We start from the raw sequence: 12,030 nt of genomic DNA, 5'->3' as shown, positions 1-12,030 counted from the left end.
AGCGTCAGGCTGCTTGACAGCATCTGGGGCCTTGCCTGCTTCTCCAGCATCTCACTTAGATATTGAGGACCTTAGGTCTCCTCTTTGTCTAGTGGGTTGACCCAGCTCACATGAGTCCTAGGGGGTGGCACCATCTTGCAGAACTGTTGTCAGAGTGGTAGCTCTACAATTTCCACAGGTGGATTTCCAGACCACCTGCAGAATCCTTTCTAGGTGGTAATTGGTAGTGACTGTAAAGTGGGTACAGCTGTGTTTGGAATGTTTGTGAAGGCTACTGTTTAAGCAGCCTTCCAGGTTAAGCTGGTACCTAATGATGGGTCATGATTTCTGGGGGAGAGGGCATTTTGAGTTCTAAAAGCTGATGTTAAAATGGAGCTTGGGGTTCCGTTGAATTTTATCAATTCAGAGGCCTTTGTATGAGTGTGTATGTATGTGACTGTGCATGTATCAATGTGTGTGAGCATGTACATGTGTGAGCATGTGTTTGTGTGTGGTGCATCTGTAATGATGTCTTCAGTGTAGTTTTAACATGCATCCTTCAGTTCAGGATGAATGTGTGTGCATGTGCCTGTGTGTAAATCATCTGTAACACTTTCTTTTTCAGCCTTTTTTTTTTTTTTTTAACCGTGCATCTTTGTTCTTCAGGATGCCCAGGGAGTGGAGGAGCGAGAGGCACTGGCAAGGATGGCAGCTAATGTAGAAAACCCAGGTTCTGCTGACTCTGAGGCCTATATTGAGAAGTACTTGAGGAGTGTACTGGCTGTGGAAAACCTCCTGACTTTAGATCGCCTGCGTCAGGTTAGCGGTTAACAGTGCTATGGTGGAGCTCCATCTGGCCTCTGTACTTGACTTTCTGGAGTCTGGTTTGAAGAGTTTACTCTCACAAAATCCACTGACTGCAATGGGGTCATTCTGTCTTGTCAAGTCATGGCTGGTATTTAAAGAATGTGGAAAACCTTGAAGCATGTGTGTTGGAGTGCAACTCTCATATGTACCTCTCCTCGGTGTGTTTTCCAATTCCCAGGAAGTGGCCGTGAAGGAGCAGCTGACAGGGAAGGGAAGCTGAACCGGAGGAGTGTCAGTTCTCCCAGCATGAACAGAGTGAGTCTCTCCTGCTGCTGCCATAGGAAGGTGTCTGCCGCCTCCCTTCTGACTTCTTATCAGGATGCCTTTCTGCCTCCTCTTGTCACATCTGTGCCCCTCCACCACTGGGCCTGTTGTTAGACCCAGGATGCTTGCTTGAGTGTCATGGGCACACATTGCTCATTTTTGTTACCACCTGCCCAGCACAGGTGGGAGGTCACAAGTGTGTGTGGAGCTTAAACTCAGCTTTGCTGCCCAGGGGAAGGAAGTCATTTTCTGGGCTTTAATTAATTATTTTACATTAGGAAGTTTGGTATATGTTTGTAGACCAATCACTTGAAGGCCATTGTGGGTGGTGTAAATGAGTAAAGCAGGTTACATGTATTTTATATAACTATGGCAAAGATGTGTCGGATTAAAAATATATATAGTTCATATGCATATTGAACATGGAGATAATTATTGACAAAAAAATGTGCTAGCAGCTCTTTATCTGCTCCTTATTTCTGTGAAGATGTGGGGATGAAGAGCAGGTGCTCTTTTGTCCTCGGCTGCTCAGCTTTGTAGGAAAGAGCAGCTGCCTCAAACCTGGTAAGTGTTTGGGAGTGACAGGCATGGCAGGTTTTCCACTGGCAAGCCTGTGGGTACAGAGGTGCAGGAGGCATGTCTGACCACCACCATAGACCTGAAGTGCAGGGCCACTCTCAGGCATCTAGAAATGCCACTAGTTCTAGGTCCCTTCAGAAAGTTATTAACATATGGCAAATGCAAAGATTTGGTATCTGGGGTACTATAATCTGCCTAAGGCCACCTTCGACAGGTCAGGTTCACAGAGAAGGGGCATGGAGTTCTTGATTAATCAATAAGCCAATTTTTCTCTGAAGGAATAAAACTTCTCTGGGGTGAGTGAAAAAGTCTCTGGAGCTGGAGAAAAGGGAGGAAAATATCACACACAGACACACACACATCTACACACACACACACACACACACACACACACACACACACAGAGTCTCACACTCTCTTACTTGGTGGATAAAGCAAAGCAACTCTCATCACTTATATCCCCCAGCAGAATCTCTCAAGCAGTGCAAAATTACAATGTGGCTATATTCTGTTTTCTTTAAGTGAATAATTACAATGAGTAAAAAAAACTGCATGTTCCCTAATGCCTTTACATGATTAAATGTTTCATGTAATACAGATAAAAAACAAATTATCCCAAGAACTCACATGCAGTTGTATCTAAGCGACTTGTTATAGAGTAACAAAATGTAAGCAACTCTTTCTTGGCCAGTTTCTCTTACTGGCAGACTGCAATTTGTAGTTAAAGAGAAGGGATCAGTTGTTTTATTATTTATCTTAAAAAGTAGTCTTATAAACAATTTTTAAAAAAATCACAAATCTAAACTTTTATATAAAAAAACAATCGGTCATTGCTACTTTAAATCATCAGGGTGCACACCTACCAACTAACAATTTTTTATCAAATCCTATCAGGAAGCCAAGGGCAAAAATGGTTACAAGAAAGTAATCATTGCCTTGACCATCAGACCAGCCTTAGCAAGAAAGGCGTGTCATCTAGTATTAGTTGGGCTACCATTGTTCTTGTTCCCTGATCTCAAAAAAATCCCTGGCCCAACTATTGAGAGTGTGACTTTCTGAACTTTAAATTGTCCCCCAAGATTTTCTGCATCAAAGCCACCAGCGAACACGTTGTAACCTAATGTCAACATCTCCAAATTCTTTCTTGGAGTCATGGATATTACCAACAATCTCCATCTCTAAGTTCTTTCTGGAGGTGGTAGTTGAATAATAATCGGCTGCAGCAGCAATGCTGGAAAAAGACCAATCACTGTTACTGTAAGTGCCAATGATTAGGAGGGGCATGATGACTGGGGGCAGCAAGCAGAGCGTGGAGTCCTCAGGATGCATAGTCCTCATTCCTCTGCCTCTGCCGGGCATAGCCATCATGGCTGTACTGACTTGTGGGCTGCATTCCATGACTTCTAAAGCTGTTTGCTGTTCTCTCACATGAGCCTCAACAGTAATCTAAATAGTTTATTCTTAGACAGAAGGCTTAGGCCATGGCAGGATCCAGTGACATTAAAGGGGTGAAATGTCTTCTGTTCGGGCCCAGTGAGGTGTGGACACTAGAGCCTAGGTAAACCACCCATGGGAAGTTGCTGGTAACTACTCAATGGTTTTCATATCCCAGAGACAATACTGGTCTGCAGTATTGGTCTTGGTTGATTGGTTGGTTGGTTGGTTGGTTTGTTGGTTGGTTTGTTTGGATATGATTTTGTCTCACTGTGTCTCTCTGACCAGGAAACAGGATAACCTCAGACTCACTGTGATCCTCCTGCCTCTGCCTCTCAAATGCTGGGATTACAGGCACAGGCACTCAGGCCCTATTTAATTTGATTTTAAAAGCAAGCTCTTTCTAGATGCTCTCATGCTTTTACATTAATCCTCTTTTATCTCTTCCCAGTTGTCAGGAAGCAGACAGGAGCTTAGCCCATCCCACAGCCTAGGCAGCAACAAGGTGAGTTAACACTTAGCTCCTCACCTCTTTTATGTGCTCAAACCTCTGTCCTTGCATATGTCTGAACTCTTCCTACACACCTTGGTTTTGCGACATTTATTGGACAGAGTTCCACATTGGTTTTTCTGATCCTGCCGTTGAGGTCTACTAACACCCTCTTATTAGAATTTAAAAGTTTGTTTTGCTAAAAAATTATCTTTCTGCTTATAGTATTCCATTTACCTATGAAGAAGGAACTTCAGATTTTATTTATAATAGTAAAGCTAGGTAGGATATAATGATATAAAACTTACAAGAATTAAAAATATTTATCATTATTATTTGTTAGGAAAAAAGAAAACATGTAAATCCCAGTAACAACTTTATGCAAATAGAAACACACTATTGTTTGCTTAAAAAGGTCAGCACTTCTTGCAGCTGCCTTGATCTGGGTGTTACCCCTCACAGTTTGTTTTTGTCACTCTGAGGTGCCTGGCTAAGTGTTGGTGCTGGGCTGACAGGATGACCCTAGAGTACACTGGGAGTTTGCATTGTCATAGTGGCAGTGTGATGTGGGGGAGTTACTTCAGAATGACTCAGGGGTGTGTAGGGAAATAGAGATTGGCTGATTGATGATAATTTTTAAGGCCAAATGTTGTTCATGAGACTATTTCTATTCTTGTTAATTATTCTGTATTTGTGTTTGGCATTTTTTTTATGGAAATGTAAGAAACAATGAAGATGAAATTAAAATGACTAGGACTCATTTTAAACTCAGGCTGTTACCATGCCTGAAAGCATAACCATACCCACACATGAAATCACACAAGTGCACATGTGCACACAGACATGGTGGAGTTCAGTTAGTACATGGGCTTGGAAGATACTGTGGTTTAGTTCTTGCATCAGTCCAATGGAAGGAAGCAGAGCTTTGGAGAACTTAATTGTGTGATGGTTTTAAGTGTGATTATATGAGTTATTAAGGGAAATATATGTAATAGGAAAGAAAAGGCCTGATTTTGTATGTTTGGGGGAGGTGCATTTAACTCAAATCCTCAGGTATAAATTCCTTGTAAGAAGTGGCTGAGATTTTTGCTTTTCTGTCTCCTCATTCTTTCCTTATATAAAATTGAGACTATGACATGCTTCCTCTGCAGCAGTAGAAAGGATGAAGGGACACAGATGTACTTCAGGCTGAGGCAGATAGAGTAAGAACCACACGTAAGGGGCATACACCTGCTCTCCACGCATCCTGCAAGGGTTGCAGTGAGATGGTGGCCATGTGTGGAACCTCAAGGGTGACCCCATGTGCACATAGGCAAGTAAAGAGCTGGAGTTTACATTTTGGATATAAGCCCCTGTGTGGCCACAGGCACAGGGTGAACAGTCTTGTCCAGTGGAGAGTGGGGTGAAGCCTAGGAAGGAGGGGCCTTGTTTAGAATCCTGAGTCAGTATATGCTGAGCTCGTGTGTGTGGGGGGGGGGGGGAGGGGGACTTGGGATGGACTGTCTAGCTGAGCCTCAGGCATCTTGTTGCTGGCTGTAGTGTGTAGAGTACTCCAGAGTGTTGTATGCAGCTATCAGTGTATCAGTGTGAAGGGGAAAAGCTTATTTGGATAGGAAGGACTGTGGAAGGGAAAAGAGATGTCTTGGGAAGAAATAGAAGCAGTCAGTTACACTAAAGAGATGGATTCTGGGATCTTGTGGGCAGGAAGAAATGTGTGGGGAAGGAGAGGACTAGGTGCCATTCAGGCTTTGTGACAGAGTAGATTACTGAGAAAGAAGCAGGCTATCGGGGGAGCAGGTGAGGCTGTGGGAGTGTGTATGTGTGCAGAGAGAAGGAGTTGGGTAGAGCATGTTGGACCTTGACACAGCATTTAGGATGAGGACCATAGGGTTGCTTGGGATGGTACTGGGTAACTGCACCTTTCCAGGCCATTTCTGCTGAGCACTGGGAGAGATCAGGCTGAGTCTCTAGCAGTCTGTTTGCTGTATTGCTTGAGGTGAAGGAACATTACATATTTCTGTTACTGTCCTAGCAACTTTCTTTTCTGTTCTGGATGTCTTGGGGTTTCTGATTAACTTGGAGAAAATGGTGTTGTTGTTTCAAGCTGCTCAGATTTGGCTTGTGTGATGGTTCTGTCTTGTTGACTCTGGCTTGATACAGTTTACAGTGCTCAGAATTTGACAACCCCCCCCCCCCCGTGTCTGTCTCTGTCCCTCCCTCTCCCCCTCTCCCCCCTCTCCCCCTCTCCCTCCTCCTCCTCTTCCTCCTCTTCCTCCTTCTCCTCCTCCTCCTCCTCCTCCTCCTCCTCCTCCTCCTTCTTCTTCTCTCTCTCTCTCTCTCTCTCTCTCTCTCTCTCTCTCTCTCACACACACACACACACACACACACACACACACACACACACACACACAACACAGTGCTATGGCTTCAGGTATCCTGATTTCCATGGCTGTCAGTTCCACAATGAAGACATCTTTGCATCCTCCTATGGATCTGGCTATAAGCAGCCTGTGAGCACCACCTTAGGCTGTTGCTTTCACCCCTGGGCCAGGAGAATGCTCTATCACAGGATGCCTGTGGGTAGGGACAGCAGATGGCAGCAGACAAGAATATTACTGACCATATGAGTGGAATACAGACCACAAGGTAGCTCCCCATTTTCCTGTGCAGGGCCTAAAGCAAAGCACTGTAAAAGATTATCAGCTTATGAATATTTTATGTCATAGCTTCTCACTAGTTGAAAAAAGAATCATATTTTCCTCAGAATCAAGGAACAGGACTCAACCCTATAGCCTGTGTCATTTGAATGTATAAGATGGGTTATGAACATCTATCAGAGAGTTCCTAAAGGTAGACAGATTTTTAAAAGGTCAGAGGACCTTTCACACCCTTAACTACACTGTAAGTACAGCTGTGCTTACAGTGACTTGGCCCAGGTATTAGGGTGTTACAGAGCATCCTGACAGTGGCAAAGAAAACCAAACTGCACCCCTGTGCTGTGGTTAAGTACTACGCACATGCACGTGCACACACACATGGGCAGAAATGCTCCATCTTGATTTCTCTACAAGAAGTATTTAATGTCTGGGAGTTAGTCCTACAGATTTCAACCCAAAATTGGTGATGCTAGAATTGCTAGGAAATGTATTTTGAAATCATCAAAAATAATCCTCATGTTAGTTATGTCTGTCTTGTAAGCATTCATGGGGTCAGCTCTAGTTTTCTCTCAATCTGATTGCTGCTCTCAGCTCTGTGCTACAGAGCAAGTGGCATTAAGGGGGTGTTGAGGCAAGAGGGGAAGAGGCTGATTGAACTGGGGTTAATGGGGCCACGAAAACTTGTTGAGTTCAGTTAGCTGTGTGTGCCTGCGTGCGTGAGTGCATGTATGCATGCGTGCATGCATGTGGACACACTTATTTATCAAGCATTTTAAAATCAGAATTGCCTCCACCAAGATTGAGTTGGTAAAGTAATTAATTTAAAGAGCTTGATTGTTGCCATCACCTTGGAGCCTAAAGGAAATCCTCACAAAAAGTCTCACATTAAAAATATAAGATGTGACCATATTGAAGTGGTTTTTTGCTTATAATTATGGGATACTTTGCCTCTGTTTTAGAGACATTTTTAATAGATGCAATGAAAACAAATTCTTTATGACTGTCTACTTGTGGGTATCCCATGCAGAATTAATTTCAACTTGTTGATGGCCTTGGCACTGCAAAGCTGGCAGTGTATTGAGACCTTCGGTAGTACAAGGACAATTGTCAACAAGTCCGTTGTCATTTCTAAAGCCATTTAAGAGATGGCATTTGTATTGAGTTAGTAAAGCAGTGTTATTGTCTTCTGAGGTGGTTTTTGTGTGTGGTACTTCTTGAGGACCTCATGTATGCCAGGGAAGGGCTCTAGCACTGAGGTATATTCCCAGTCCCTCCCCAGAAGCTCTTGTCAAAGTTCAGGTTGCTGGTGTCTTGAGCAGGGCGGGAGCTAACACAGCTTCCTGGAACTGCTGTCAGCTTAGCTTTGGTTCCAGAGATGCCAAACATGAGTCACTCTTCAGCTGCACAGAGCTGCCTGTGTGCTGGAAATGAACATGGATGCATCTTTTTATTTATTTTTGTCACTTTCCTGATCAGAGTCAAAGTCTTTTACAGAAAGCCAAAAAATTATATTTGGTGGAAGAGCAGGGGCTGACGGGAGGATGGCTGGTAGACAAGGAGCCTGCAAGGACCTCCTGGACTTGCTGGATTGACTGTGCCTCTGAGTCTTGGGTTCCCCCTAAAATCTTGAAGGGTTTTGTTTTGTGTTTTTGAGTTCTGCTCCTTAGAACAAATAGTCTCTGTGTGGGATCCAAATGAACCCAGAGTCCTTTCCTAGTATTTTCATGGCTGATTCTGAAGTCCAGCAAGGAAGCAGACATTAGGAATAGACTAGTCAGTCTTTGGGAAGTGCCATGCAGTGCCAGGTGCGCTCGAATATGGCAGAAGGAAGGAAGTATCATGCCTTTTCTCCTTGAGAGAGCTCAAAAAATTCCAGAGCAAAAATCTCAAAGTCCCTTTACCCACAGTCCCAAGTTTACTCCCTCTGAAGTATATTTAACTGGTGGCTACTTTGTTTTGGTTTTGGTTCTGTTCTCTCCCCAGCATTGCAGTAAAGGGAGAAACTAGTATAGCCAGGTAGGTCCAGTTTATTACACAGTCAGCACTTGTCCTGTCTGGGGGCAGGGATGAGGGGGACACACAGCCATGGGCAGCCCTACCTAGGATGCTGCGTTCATCTCTGGTGAGCTGTGCAGGGTCAGGGGAGAACCACATGGTGGGAGGTTTCTGTGCATCTCTAGGGGCTAGCAGAGAAGAGGGGTTGCTACCTTCCTCCTCCTCAGATCTGTCCCTAGGAAGCACAGCCAGATCTGCCCGGGTACTCAGATCCTGACTCTGGGCAGTAAGGCTGGGAACAAGTGACTGTGAGGTTCCCTGTCTGCCCTGACTACAGGAACCTGTGTTGGGTGCTATGACAGTCTCTCTATCTGCCATTAGCCCACAGGCCTTCAGTGTGCTTAGGCTGTGTCTGGGTGTTGTCTAGACCTGTCATTTATTTAAACTCAGAGTTTTGGTGTTTGAGGCAGTAAGAGCCTCCATGTGACATTGTGCACCGGGTACCAGAGGAGCCCTGATTGTGCCCCAGAGAAGGGACACTTTTTTCAGTTATTACTGGACAACTCTGTCACACAGCTTGGATGCTAAGTGCAGTGCAGCTGCTCAGTTTCCTACAATACACAGTGTGGTTATGTCAGCTGCCAGACAAGAGAGCCTAAGATATTAGAATAAATTTACTCTATGATGAAGTAAGTTGTCTTCAGAATAACCTTGTATGAACTTGACATCATGAACAGAGTTCTTAACATCTCTTCCACTGAGACTCTTGAAACTCCTGACCTTAGTGTTCAGACACTGATGTGACACCCCAAGGCACCCAAGTGGGCAGCATCCCAAGAAGGATAATTAAGCTAGAATGCAAAAAATTAAAAATAAAAATTAACAGGAGACTAAAATCTGTAGTAAGTGTGTTATCCTTAGGGATGTGGGTGCCCAGCTGGAGCTGCATTTGTTACTGCCCTGATCATGTCTGGAGTCTGTATTCTGTCTGTTTTCTAATGAGTGCTGAGAGAGAGCATCAGTGTTTTTTGTTTTGTTTTGTTTTAATGCCATCAAGTGCTGAGTGAGTTCTCGGTGGTGAACATGATCCAGATCACTTAGAGCTTATTGATTTTGTGATCAGTCTTTAGGCTGCTGCTAAAAGCGGATAGATTGCTAATTCATGTAGGAAGCTGTGGGCTGTCCCCCTCAGTGTTGAGCCTCCCAGGATCCACACTTCACTCTGCTTCTTAGCAGTCCTCAGGACATCCTAGTTAACCCTGGGTGCTTTGTCTGTTAAGCATGCTCAGTTAAACTAATAAAACTGTTACTTAACCTCAGTGAGAAAGACCCGAGTCACCACAGGGCGAGCGAAAGGGAGCTTAAGATCTGCTCACAACTTGGGGCTCAGTCCCATGCTACTTCTAGAATCCATTCTTGGGCTCCGGTTGAGACATAGGAGTGAGGGTGTCATCTCCAGCCACAGGAGTCAGGGCAGAATTTGCAGGTATTTCTTTCTAAAGGACCCTGTGTTAAGGAGGTAGCAGAATGCAGTAGAGTTTGGGATGACTGGTTGGCAGTCACAGGTTGTCAAGTGGAGAGGAGTCTGCGGTGAACACTCATCTACTAGGGGACATAGCCCCTTAGGTACATGGCAAACTTGAGGAAGAGTAATACAGTCAGACTTCCATCCCAGAGAATAACACTTTAGTAATGCTAGTAGGCTTTTTCTGGAGTATTGTATACTTTTTTAAAAAAAAAAATAAACTAATTAATTTTGAAACAAAATGATTTAACTTTTTTGTCTGTGCTTAATAGGGCCGATGGGAAAGTCAACAGGATGTGTCCCAAACACTGGTTTCCAGAGGGATAACTCCAGGTCCTCCAGCTCTCTCTGTCTCACCCCAAAATAACCAGTCTTCTGATCCTGGTAAGTGTTTTTCATCTGCCAATCACTGCCATGAAACGAGTATCTTTGATGAAAAGGTTCAGTCAGGATGTTCTGCTATGTCCATAGGCAATCTGTGTTCATCAGAACGTCACCTTGTCTTAGCATGTTGGGTGGCATTGGTTTGAAAGGGTGACTTTGCCCTGTATTCCTCTGATAAATTACCCTGTGAGCCTCTTGTCTTCTAATGCTCAGCCTGTTTGTTAATACTTACTGTCTGCATGTGGTCCACGATGGCTTTCACATCCTCAGAGCTGTTAAGTTTTGGTATCAAGATTTATTTTTCTTTTTAAAATTTATTTTTATTTACACGAGTACACTGTAGCTGTCTTCAGACACACCAGAAGAGTTTATCCAATCCCATTACAGATGGTTGTGAGCCACCATGTGGTTGCTGGGAATTGAACTCAGGACCTCTGAAAGAGCAGTCAGTGCTCTTAACCACTGAGCACCCTGCAGCCCCTGATATCAAGATTGTTTTGGCCTTGCACAATTTTGTTTTGGAAAGTGGTTCTCTTATCTTTTCTGCATGGGTTTCTGTGTGATTGGTAATATATACTCCTTAAATGTTTGACAAGATTACTTAGGGATACTGTCTGAAGCTGGCATTTTCTCTGTGGAGATTATGACTTGGGTTTCTTTAGTGTGGAATAATCTAAACTTTTGTGTTCCTTATCAGATCGCTTTCTGAGGCCTAGTTTCCAAAAAGTTTTTGATATTGTCTAGGTTATTATTTATTCTTATAAATGTCACAGTATTTACTTTAGCTGTCCTTTTAAAGATTCATAGCAAGGTGTGGTGTGCACATCTTTCATCACAGCCATGGGGAGGTAGAGCAGGAGGATCCCTATGAGTTCAAGGCCAGCTTGGTGTATATAGTGAGACCCTGTGTCGAAAACAAACCTCCAAAACACCACAAGCTAGTGAGCACACAGAACCACACACACAAAAACAGAGTTCTCCTTCCTCTAGAGCAGAATTTAGTCCTTGTGTTAGGTATTGACAAGGAGTGAGGATAGGTCACCCTCCAACACTGGCAGGAACCATGTACATTAGAGCATCATGGTTGCTTTAGTTACTGCTGTTTAAAGTGGTAGATGCTGGCTGTGATAATCTTTTTCTACTAATGATTTTAGAGATGCCTGTAGTAGTTTATACTGCTGGATTTGCTTACAAATGACTCTTAGCAAATGCAGAGCAAAAGTTATGTGCCATTGTTTTCATTTCATCCCGACAGGACTGGGAGGCTTGGCAGCCTCTTACTTGAACCCAGTGAAGTCCCTGGTGCCACAGATGCCAAAACTGCTGAAGTCTCTCTTCCCTGTTCGGGATGACAGAAGGGGCAGACACTCATCTCCCCTTGCACACCAGGTGAGGAAGCCACAGTAAATGTTTCCCTGAGGTGTCTCTGGCGCTGTGTTGCTGCTCTGAAGCTGGAGGTAGAGGAACAGCCCAGTGAGGGCATTAATGTCAGCTTCTGACCCTGGGAGAGCCTGTCATAGTGCCTCTGCCCATCTCTTCAGATAACAGAGCTGTTTGCACATATCGACACCCCATTCTTTCTGCTCTAAACAAAAATTGCCAAGTCTGCTACTAATGTGATTCATGGTGTTATCACTTAGTACAACAATTGTCAAATTTATGAAGGTGCACTTAGTGTTGTTTGTGTTGCAAGTAGAAATGCAATTCTATTTTTAATTTTTGATTTCATTTTTTCAAACAATCTTGAATCATAGTTCACCACCCCCCATTGGAAATCAGTTCTGTGACTCCAAGTAGCCACTTGTCTTCCCTCTGTTTTAAAAACTTTGCTAGCAATGGAGCATTAGAGTTGTTCT

General features: G+C 43.8%; 1 long non-coding RNA gene across 1 annotated transcript; it reads left to right on the top strand.

The window, feature by feature from the left end:
• Positions 1-613: 613 nt before the first annotated feature.
• On the top strand, positions 614-11,680 carry LOC117702083 (uncharacterized). Its single transcript, XR_013070299.1, has 5 exons — positions 614-798; positions 1,025-1,101; positions 3,575-3,628; positions 10,063-10,174; positions 11,430-11,680. It is a non-coding gene; the product is annotated as an uncharacterized LOC117702083 (long non-coding RNA).
• Positions 11,681-12,030: the final 350 nt, after the last annotated feature.

Source organism: Arvicanthis niloticus, unplaced genomic scaffold, assembly GCF_011762505.2.
Source record: "Arvicanthis niloticus isolate mArvNil1 unplaced genomic scaffold, mArvNil1.pat.X pat_scaffold_420_arrow_ctg1, whole genome shotgun sequence".
Classification (NCBI taxonomy): Eukaryota; Metazoa; Chordata; class Mammalia; order Rodentia; family Muridae; genus Arvicanthis; species Arvicanthis niloticus.
Note: the sequence above shows the minus strand (reverse complement) of the source record. Positions and strands in the feature narration are given on the sequence as shown.